At 35.3% G+C, this 12033-nt stretch overlaps 1 long non-coding RNA gene across 10 annotated transcripts; it reads left to right on the forward strand.

The window, feature by feature from the left end:
- The first annotated feature begins 1960 nt into the window (after window positions 1–1960).
- LOC149926739 (uncharacterized) lies at window positions 1961–3795 on the forward strand. 10 transcript variants are annotated; one of them, XR_016473894.1, is made up of 7 exons: window positions 1961–2218; window positions 2402–2682; window positions 2764–2807; window positions 2872–2969; window positions 3025–3102; window positions 3185–3374; window positions 3468–3795. It is a non-coding gene; the product is annotated as an uncharacterized LOC149926739 (long non-coding RNA). The 10 variants fall into 10 exon arrangements; XR_016473890.1 differs by having other exon boundaries at window positions 2402–2518; window positions 2591–2682; window positions 2764–2812; window positions 2948–3102; XR_016473887.1 differs by having other exon boundaries at window positions 1961–2329; window positions 2764–2812; window positions 2948–3102.
- Window positions 3796–12033: the final 8238 nt, after the last annotated feature.

Here is a 12033-nt window from a genome sequence, read left to right on the forward strand (position 1 = left end):
GGATTGGTAGACCTTCATGTATGATGAAAAATCCTAAAGGGAATTTATTCAATGGGCAACCGTTTTGCCATGGCAACGAAAAATGTTTTTGACAATTCCAAATTATAAAATTTTCCCATTGAAAATAACATGGGATTTTGACCTTTAATTGATCAAAAGTTGATCAATTTTGATGTTTTTATTGTCAATTTTTAATTCTTTTTCTTTTTGGCATTTTCGAAATTTTGGAATTTGTTAAAATTTTTCACAGGAATCGGTCAGAATCCCATGTTATTTTCAATGGGAAAATTTCCATTTGTTGTTGTCAAAAACAACGGCAGGGACTTTAAAGATTACGCGTAATCCCATTAGTACAGTCAAAGGTACGGCTCTGTACACCGATTACGCGGAGTGATCAAACCCTCGTTATGTCCAGACGCGATAACGATTAAAAGTAATTGAAATGATACTTATCCAAATCTTTATAGATTTCTATTGATGTTTTACAGGCAAGGGCAAAAAATAATTGAAATGAATTGAAACTCCCATATCTTAAATAAATTTTAAAGGGCCAAAACTAAAAATAAATGAAAGATTGTGAATGATTTTGTCGCCATCTATGTTCAAAAATAGAATGATATTTTATAGAAATTTCAGAGGGAAAATATTTATAATATAGTATAGCTGCTGCCATCTATGTATAAAGATACGAAAAAGATAGAATGTTTTTTATGCATCTCTGCTCTCTCTTTTTCTCTGAAAACTTTATTTGTAAAATAACAAGTCAGCCCAGCCGTAATATTAGTTTCACATCGACGCATTAAAGTATCAAAGGTTAAATAGTTAAGCTACCTTCGATGTCTTAGGACGTGCAATAATAATCCAACATAATTAATTTAGAACGTCGAAAAATATTCTTATTATAACATATCGAAAGAAACTATCTAATTCAAACATCCCGCCATTTATAATCATATTATAGAATATCGAAAGAAATTGTCTAATTGAAACATCCCGCCATTTATAATCCTATTATAGCATATCGAAAGAAATTTCTAAATCAAACTTCTCGCCACCCGCCAATTATAATCCTATTCTAGCATATCAAAAGAAATTATCTAATTCAAACTTCAAGCCCCCCGCCAATTATAATCATATTCTAGAATATCGAAAGAAATTGTCTAATTCATACTTTCCGCCACCAGCCAATTATAATCCTTTTCTAGCATAAAAAAGAAATTGTCTAATTCAAACATCCTGCCATTTATAATCCTATTATAGCATATAGAAAGAAATTGTCTAATTCAAACATCCTGCCATTTATAATCCTATTATAGCATATAGAAAGAAATTGTCTAATTCAAACATCCCGCCATTTATAATCCTATTATAGCAAATAGAAAGAAATTGTCTAATCCAAACATCCTGCCATTTATAATCCTATTATAGCATATATAAAGAAATTGTCTAATTCAAACATCTGCCATTTATAATCCTATTATAGCATATAGAAAGAAATTGTCTAATTCAAACATCCTGCCATTTATAATCCTATTATAGCATATAGAAAGAAATTGTCTAATTCAAACCTCCCGCCATTTATAATCCTATTATAGCATATAGAAAGAAATTGTCTAATTCAAACTTCCCGCCCCCCCGTCAATTATAATCCTATTCTAGCATATCGAAAGAAATCGACTAATACAAACTTCCCGTCACCCGCCAATTATAATCCTATATTATTTAATTAAAACATCCCGCCACCCGCCAATTATAATCCAATTCTAGCATATCGAAAGAAATTGTCTAATTCAAACTTCCCGCCAAACTAATCCTATTAGATTTTTAATTCTTTTTCTTTTAATTATTTTTATTAATTTCAAACTTCCCACCAGAAAGACTATATAACGATTCGTTAAGCGTTATTTCAAACTTCCCACCAAAGCTCGGCGTGTATAATAGTATCAGAGAGTGTAAAGTCGCTTCGCTACAGAGAGGCGCCTCTTCCTATCCCCGTAATGTTAAAATTTCGTGGTACGTTTTTTCCCCATGAGAGCGTTGAAGAAGCAGACGACGGTGTTTGCAATTCCCGGACACACGATGGCACTGTAAAATTGCTTATCAAAGAAAAATAAATTTTGCTCTCAATAGGTTAAAGTTGAATTCAGCTCAGTCAGCTGTGATGTTGAATTATTTTAACTATTTAAGTAAAACAGTTGATTTCGTAAGAAATATAAAAGTAAGTTTATTATCAACTGTACTTTTTTAATATATCAAAAGAAATTCGTGGAATCTAAAGTGGAATATTTTATGGGCTGGCCAAGTCTTAATTAAATATACCAAAACCATGGTAGAACATGTGTTTTGAATAGCAGTGGTGAATTAAATATTCTGAAATATAATTAAGAACATTTTCTTTTAGAAGGTTTGGACTTTCAATGGCTTTGCAAATTTCTAAATCTTCGTCAGTGAATTGTCCTTTACCTTGCAAAACCCAATGGTTATCATATTTGGACAATTCTTCAGGGTCCAGGAGCTGGTACTTTAAACGAGTCTGTTTAAAATAAAGTCATCCAAATTGTCAATTCAATATGAATCTGATGGTTTTAAGAGGCTATTGACTGATGCAGCTCTGTACGCTGCCTGGTATTGTTGAGGATTTGGATGATCTCAATTGTCTCCTTATTGGCGAATGGAACCAAAGTAGTTTTCTAAAAATCTTTGACTAATTCTTCCAGTTACTAAGAACTTAAAACCAAAATTATCCTTTATATCATTCCATAGGAGTAGCAAAGACTGAATTGATAGTTTCCACCCTTCAATACAAGGTAAGGTTTTATACCTACAGTTCTGAAGCTACCATGTATTAAACCTTTCCAATTTTTCTTTCAGCATTGGTATGTGGATGGATTGATCAGTCATTGCTCTCTTACAGTGTGTTTCATTGTTTAATGTCCTGCTATTGCAGCAATCAAAAAGGCCATTCATGTGTAAGAGGAACTCTGCTGTGTATGTGCTTTCAATTGTTAACTCTCCTAATCCCAGTGAACAGGCCATTTGAATTAGAAACACTTTGACTGCAAATTTGGGCAGCTAAACTGACTTTCATGTTAGAAAATGCTGGTAACTTGATATGTTTACGTTTCAGCTTATGTGTGCTTTGAAACTTACCAATTTCTTGGTCTATTTTGAAAAAATGTTCTAGGACTGCACAAGAAACTAGATTGCCTTCCACTATTATGGGATACCGTTTGAAATTGTTCCTCACACTTTTCAAGAGATGTGGAGGATCAATTTCAATGAATGGCTTTTCCACTGATATCCCCATACTTTTGAACAAATTTTGATTGCCTGTTCCTTGGTCACAGACTACAGCTTTGGCCAATACGTTTTAGGTGAGTTACGCAATCATGAAGCAATATCTTCAAAGTCTGTTCGTGACAAGCATCTTTTGTGAGGAAGTAACCAATTGGTGGTTTGAATTTCAGTTTTATGTCATTCACCATGAACACTAGGGCCTGATTTGCGTACTATTTTGACCTTCCATATGGACCGAAGTCTACGAAACCTTCAAATGTTATCGTTTTCATTATTGTCAAAATGTTTAGTTGAATGGCTATAATTATGTTCAGTACAAATATATTTAAATGGAATAGAATTCAATAGATAGTTCTGGGTTTAAATTCATAGGAATTGACTTTATCCACTGTAAAAAAAAATTTCATTTAAAGCTAGTGTTCATCATTGTGAATATTTTATATAAATTATCATTTTCTTCGTTGAATTGATTTTGGAGGGCATAATTTGGCATTTGTAGTGCGGCGTTTACCTTACACCATGTTGTAGTTGTAACATGATCTTCAGGTGCATTTTTATTTGCTACTATTTGAAATAATTATAAATGAACATAAGGCAGTAAGAGACCATGGCGGGATATGTTTTTGCCTTCAGTTTACCGTGGTTTCATTGGAATTTTCCAAAAAAAATAGTAGGTGTAGCTAATGGTGTAAGCCTGTTTTTGGTTTTGATATTCATAAAACAATCGTCAGTGAAATGAAGCCCGCAAAATACGTGATTAAAGTGTAAGTAATCTGTAGTTTTATTTTGGAGCTTTTCACTGTTTACATTTTGCAGCCACTGCAGAACTATTAAGTTTTAAGAAATGTTAATGTATTAGAATAGGCTTATTAAATTAAAACGCGTATTCACCGGTCTTTATCCCTTGGAAACTTGAAAGAAAAAGACAGACACGTGGTTACCTTTATATTCGATTTACAATTTTTAGCCGAACAAGACATTTCAAAATAAATTAAACTCGCAAAAATACCTAAAACACTTTCTTTTTTGCGTCTTCTCAAACTCTAATCTAGCACGCGCCGGAGATACTACTAGCGCCATCAAACGCCCGGGAATTGTGGACATTCTCGGCGAATAAAATCGTACCACGGATTTTTTAAAGAGAGGCGCCTCTCTGTAGCGAAGCGACTTTACACTCTCTGATAGTATGTTATTAATCCTTGAATTGGGCATGAGATCAGTGTTGCCAATGTTTGAAAGTTGAAATTTCCAATGCTGGGTAGTAAATTTCCTAGAAATTCCCACACCCCTATTTAGCTACGCCCCCAACGAAAACTCAGCGGAAAACATGCCATAATTTGAAAAATTAACTTTTTAAAATTAAATTTTATTGAAATTACAATGTTTAAACATTTTGGTTGTTAGGCCTATGCATTAATTGATTGTAGTATTAGGAGGCACCCCCTTTATATTATTTATAAAAACCAAGAACGTGGATTTGGATCTCTATTAATTCTACCTCATTGGTTACACTACGGGTAGTCTCCGTGTGAGTGCAACCGGGAGACCCTCCTTCAACTTTTGCAAACGACGGGGGAGACAAGCGAGCCTAGCCATAGCTGAACGGGCTCGTCTCACACTAAGAGCCCGAGCTTATTATGAGAATGATGCCAACCCGAGAAGAGATCAAAACGTTGGTGTCATTTAATTTGAGCCCGAGATGAGACCATTTTAATATAGCGTATTTGTATGAGCTCGAGATGAGACCATTAAAATATAGTAAATTGCTGTGAGCCTGAGCGGCGTCCAATATAATATAGTGTGCTACTACGAGTCCGAGCTGAGACCATTTTTTTGTAACGAGCCCGATATGAGACCTTTTCATTTTTAAGAGATAGTTATGTGTCCATTTTTGCACGATCATGTTCCCCTTGGCCACTGGGAAGCGCTGCCGCGCAGAGAAACATGGGCCGTAGCCGTAACGCTTTCTTTCTCACCGATACGACCAACTTTGATTACGTGCGGTTTGCGTGGTAGGTAAAGAGCGAATAGCGCGTGACCACAGTTGGCTGTGTCGCCCTTGAAGAGAGCTCTGGTGTACTAGGTTATTACGGAAACGTGATTTCACTCAATAGTTTTCTGATTGGTCCAAAGTAAACTACCTTCTAGAATTTTCGAAGATTGTTGTAGTGAATAGAATACCAGACCTGGTCGCCCAGCTGTTTCGTTTGACTTAGGATTTATATATCAATATAAAAAATATATTAAAACTTCAAAAAGATATTAACAGACTGAAATGAGCCCCGCGAGTTACGCAAATTCTTATCAGACTGACACGAACCCTTTGTTAGTAACAGAAATAAGTATGAGCCCGAGACAAGCTCAAATGTTTAGGGAGAGGAATTGTGAGTTCCAGACGAGCTCTTGTGTTTAGGAGATAAAAAATATGAGCCCGAGACGAGCTCTCGTGTTTCAAAAAAATATTGATGAGCCCGAGACGAGCTCTCGTATTTAGGAAAAAAACTTATGAGCTCGAGACGATCTCTCGTGTTTTTGGGGAAATTATTGTGAGACCGAGACGAGACTAAGGACAAACAAAAACTTTGGTGAGACTGAGACCGAGACCAAGTCTTGGTGTGCAGCTATGAGCCTAGCAAGGCAGCGACTGCGAGCATGGCGCTACATAGCGTCCAAGCTCAAGGTTCGTAAAAGAAAAGGCACTATAAGGTTGGCTCTTGTAAAAGTGGCGGGAAGGGAGATATCTGCAGCTGTGCGGAAAGGGGAAAGATAGCGCTGTATTCCCCTTTTAACTGGAGGGAAAATCTAAACAAGACGCCGCGTGAAATTATAGCAACTATAGCAACTGCGCAGGCGTAAAGGTATAAAAAGAAATTCCTTTTGCTGAGCTTCCAGATTATAGTTATATCAGCCCAAGTTGGCTATATTCTAGTAAAACAGTGAATTTTAATTAACATACATTATGGTTTATATTAATGTCGCTATTTGAAGAATTAATTTTATGGTATTAAGATTTTATTAAACATGCTAATCTTGAAAAGTAATATTAAAATATAATGAAACAATGAAGCTACAATTTTTATTTAATTTATTGGGCGGTATTTATTAGTAATGCGGGGCGATTGAGGCCTTTAAATCTTTTAAATTAGTTTTCTTTATGATATGTTACTAACCACATGGCCGAGCCAACAATGATTTATATTTTCAATAAAAAGTTTTGATTTTGGGTAAGTTTTTATTTTGCCATTATTTGATTAAATAAATTTAAAGAATTACTAATTTGTATTTTAGGCTTTGATTTAAAAATATTATTTTCTATATCGGAACAGCAAAGCTGCAGTATAAATGGAAAAATTAAATCTTAATATAAACGACTAAAAATTTAAAATACGGTAAATAACACGTAGAATTATTATGTGTAATTTATATAGGAGTAGGGTAAATGGGTAATGCATGTGAGTCTGATCTTCAGTAGCTTTGTATTATAATATTCTGTGCATTACATCGATAATAATTTTTATGGCGGTCATATTCCTGAATGAAATGAAATTGGAACTCTGAATGTTTAATTTTTTCAATGTTTAATTCTTTAAACCCTAGATATGGCTCCAAATAAATGTGCTGTATTTGGTTGCACAAACTATTTCGATTCCAAATCAGACATATCATCACATAGATTTCCTGCTGATACCAATATAAGAGCTTTATGGATAGAGAGATGTCAAAATGGTGATCAAAAGAAAAAGTTAAACCCAAAATATGCTAGAGTATGTTCCAACCACTTTATACCTGAAGATTTTGAGAAGAATCTCATGGAAGAATTGATGAGTCAAAAAACTAAGAAGCACCTTAAAGATAACGCTATTCCAAGTTTGAAACTTCCACCAAGTTTTTATTCAGTTAGACAGTCAAGGCCGAATCAAATTTTCCAAGATTCCTCTGAACCCTTAACTAACAACCCAGCCACATATAATGACACCAATTTTGACCAACATCCCGTAAATTTTGACACTACTTTAAATGGTTTGTATCTCCGGGAAACTTCCATAAATGTAGCAAAAAAGCCTAAGCCCGCGATAAATACCCCAGATTCGGCTGTTATACACACATCAAAAACCCCAGAACCTGCTGTGATAAACGTGAAAAAAACGCCTGAAGCTGTGATACATTTTTCAAATATTTCCAAAGGCTTTCCTTATACTAGCACGCCTAAATCTGATTGTTGTAGTTCAAAAATTACGGCAAAAATGCCTAACTCGGCGATAAATGTGCCAAATACCCCAGGATCTACTGAGATAGACATGCCAAAGACCCCAGAACCTGCTGTGATAAACGTGAAAAAAACTCCTGAATCTGTGATAAATTTATCTAATATTTTCAAAGGCTATCCTTATAGTAGCACCCCTAAGTCTGAATGTTGTACTTCAAACATTACAGGCAATAGGCCACGCAGATGTCCTTTGCGAGAGGTATTAAAAATAAATAACAATCTGGAAAATAAACTAAAAAAGAATAAGGTAGCGGTTAGTAAAATCTGCTTGAAATTGATAAAGAAGAGCAAAAGAATTCAGAGCTTTGTATATAAATTAGCGGCTTCAGATATTACTCAGAGAAAATTACTAAAGGATGTTAAACGGCTAAAAAAGGAGAACACTAAACTCTCAAAGCTTAATCGAGAATATGAGAGTATTATTTTTAAATGTTACACTCCCATACAAATTAAAAGGTTGAAGGGGAAAAATAAATTAGAATGGGGGGATGAAGACCTTGCAAATGCATTTGCATTAAGATACTTAAGCAAGAGAGCTTACACCTATCTCAGGGAAAAACGTCATTATCCACTGCCTCATATTTCTACCCTGAAGCGTCACGCTGCTAAACTGGACTTTAGCCAGGGGCTTTTGGTTGACATTATAAAAATAATGAAAGCAAATGCCCAAAATATGTCTGAACTGTAAAAGTTAGTTTCGATAACGTTTGATGAAGTCAAAGTAAGACCGCTGCTCGAGTACGACCCAAAATTTGATCAGATAGTAGGTGAGCACCAGCAGTTACAGGTCATTATGGCTCGTGGGCTTTTTTCCAAATGGAAACAACCAATATATTTAGGGTTCGACAAGAATATGACCAAAGAAATCCTCTTTTCAGCCATAAACGAATTGCACGAGGCCAGGTTTAAGGTTGTAGCTTGTGTAAGTGACATGGGGGCGAGTAATCAGGGCTTATGGAGATCTCTAGGAATATCCATTAACAGAACTTACATTGAAAATCCATCGGATCCTAATTTGAAGTTGTTTTTTTTCGCGGATACCCCCCATCTTTTAAAACTACTTCGCAATTGGTTACTTGATCATGGATTTTTGCTCGATGGAGATGTAATAAACAAGGAACCAATTGTAGAAGTATTTAAAAACGATCGGGCTGAATTAAAGTCTCTGCACAAGCTAACGCCACTTCATTTGGAATGCCAAAAAACCCAAAGACAAAACGTTCGTTTAGCAGCGGAGTTATTGTCGCACAGTGTTGCCACAGCTATTAGGAGAACAGGGTTGGCTAGTAAAACTGCAGAATTTTTGGATTTAGCCAACCAATGGTTTGACGTGATGAATAGTTATACCCGTATTGATAAAACCGTTCCAAAGTGTGGGTTTGGCGTTCATAAAAAAATTCAAGTTGCAATTTTGAAACAAATGATTACTTTTATGAAGGCCATGACTGTCATAGGTAAAAAAAACATGCAACAATTCCAAAAAGGAATTATTTTAACATCGGAATCTATGATAGGACTATATTTTCATCTTAGGGATAACTTTAAAGTCAATTATATACTAACCCACAGGGTAAACCAAGATTGCTTGGAAAACTTTTTTTCCCAATTAAGAACGCGGGGGGGCCTAGATGATCACCCAACCCCCTTAAATGCAATTTACAGAATCCGAATGATTATTCTTGGAAAGAACCCTGGGGTTATAACATCAAATACGAATACTGTGTCGCAATCAGATGACGAATACTTTATAACGAATGTTTTAAAGCAATCTGATATTTCTATTGACGTAGCTGATATTGAAAATCCAAATCAAGTTGATTCTAGCTTTAATTATAGAAGCCCAACACAATCTCCAATGAAAAAAGTTCCTAGAGTAATTCGTAGAACACCCCTCGTAATTATTCGGAAAACAACTGCTCCTCAACTTTCTATTTTAAACCAAGTACCTTTAAGTTTGCCCCCTACGAGTACGAGCTCTACTGTCCCCACACCTGATAAAGAAAACGAGCTTATTTTAAATAATTTTGAAGAAGGTGGAATGGAATATCTAGCGGGATGGGTAGCTAAAAAATTCCACGAAAAATACCACGATTTACATTTGAAATCAAATCGCAACGACCATGATTATATTGTACCTACATGGGTTGAACACCTCAGTTATCATGGTATAATAGTTCCTTCCGAGTCATTTTTAAAGGATACGAAATTTATAGAATTAGAGTTTTCAAAATACCATAAAGGAAAAACTTCTAAAGATATTGCTCTAAGCAAAGACAGGGGAGTTACAAATATTTTAACAAATGTAATTTCTGACCAACTTTTAAATTACCCGCGAGACATTATTTATACTTACGTCAAAATGAGAACTATTATAAGAATGAATTATTTAAATTCCAAATTTACTACCGACGCTCAAAACAGAAGGCAAGCGAAAAAAATAACAAAATACATCCAAAACAAAAATCAAAAAGTTCCTCAAATTTAATATTTTACATTATATATACTAAATGTTTTTAAAATTTAGCTTAAGCTTTTGTTTTTTGTTAAAATCTGACATTAAAATCGAAAGTTTTGCCACATTTTGGTATTTGTTTACTATTTTAATATTTAAAAATATAAATAAAATTTCTTAATTCAAAATCGCATTTATGGAAATAAAAATACTTCATAAATAATAAAGTTATGTTATTTGATTATTAATAAATTTTTATACTATTATTATTAAACTTATCTTGATGAAAACGGCAAAAATAATTGTGCCATTTGCCATTTAGTGCTTTACCTATAAGAACTTCGGGCAGGGCTAAGATTAGTATAAAAGCAAAAAACCGCTTATTTTGAAGGACAGACTCTTATAAGAACAGACGTAGCCACCCCGAAAATAGCTCTTTTGAAATCTGACCAGTGACGTCACTGGTCAGAGAGAAATATACCTCTCTCTATTCGTTTCGACTTTCTTTCAAAAAACGAGTTCCAGAGATGCGCCCCCCTTGGTCCAAGCTGGGAGGCGAGCGCTCGAAACACACAAACGGGTTAGAGAAAGGACAAGATTTTCGTTGAAAACCGCAAAAAGCGCGAGGCAGCATTTTAGACAGATTTGATCGGCGTCGCGCTGGAAAATAATCGGCGGCGGCAGCGCGCCGACTAAATTTTAAAATCGGCGGCAGCGTTGAAAAAAATCGGCGCGTACTTCGGCGGCGTCCGGGTCTATAGCGGCCCCGGCAATCGACTGAAAATTGCGACAGTGAACTATCGTCGCGAGCAGCGTGAGCGCGTGCAGGGGGGCGTGTCCCGGCTAAGGAAGAAAATTCGAAAATAGTGACGTCAAACACGATGAGAAGCGGCTCCTCTCGAGACGAACGCCCGCAACTTAAAATACCAGGTTTAAGGTTAAGGTATATATAGCTTTAGTTCGGATTTTGGTCGCTGGGATGGCGCCACCAATTCCGAAAGTAAGAAAAGGAAATTTCTAGGTGTTTCAATATCTTTACTATGTTTATTGTCTCAAAGAGCCATAGAAGAGGTAATAAAATAGTACTTTTAATGCACTGCCAACTCCAAATGTCTCTCTTATAGTTGGAGTTTTTCGGTATGACCCATACTCGTATTTTCCCTCCGGCTAATTTCTGAGGGACGAGGGGTTGGCCTATTATGGGCTTATCTCTATTGTGCTTTTGTCAAGATCGACGATGTATCGCGACTCCCCTTTTCTCTACCCAAATATTGGTAAAGGTGTTGCTCAGTTTATATTTCGAAGCAGTGTTTCCGTTATTTTATTGGAATGGGAATTTTATCTATGAAATTAATGTGATATATAAAGACTAAATATTATAGTAAAATAAAAGAAGACTTCAATAGACGTCGATATGTTACATTTAGTTTCCGAAATAAATAAAATTTGAGTATTTGAAATTACGTTATTATCTCATAACTGGAGTTCGTTGAAAATAGAAAGTACTATTCTTATATTTATTTTGGTTATAATGAGATGAGACGTTACGGTAACACGTGCAGCTTCCAGACAAATAACAGGAACCCTACCAAGACCTTTTTTCTTAAAGGGAGTATAAAGTGCCTTTTACATTTCTGTCACCAGGTTTAACAGAAGCTAGGAGTTATTTGCGCTAGTTACGTTAAAACCCAGACGTATATAGCGCGTGTTAGCAGACGATTTTTCGATTTAGTTTATCAATACTTCCTTTACATATACAACCAGATGCCGTAAATAATTGAGATAATATTACTTAATTTCGTAAAAGATTTGTTTCCTCAAATTGGAGCCGACCCGCTATAAATTGGTGTGCCTGAAACGTTTTAAGCTACCAGAAAGATTGTCGGTAGCGTACGCAATACATTTTGGGGTTTGATACCATTAATTAACATTTGGGTGGCCCTAAAAAGGGCCGTTTTTATCCTTTCCTCGGAGTTTAATTTTTCTTTTTAGAAGCTGGTTTTTCAACTGCTTCTTT

This window comes from Leiobunum rupestre, chromosome 9 (genome assembly GCF_980474605.1).
Source record: "Leiobunum rupestre chromosome 9, qqLeiRupe1.1.hap1, whole genome shotgun sequence".
Lineage (NCBI taxonomy): Eukaryota > Metazoa > Arthropoda > Arachnida > Opiliones > Sclerosomatidae > Leiobunum > Leiobunum rupestre.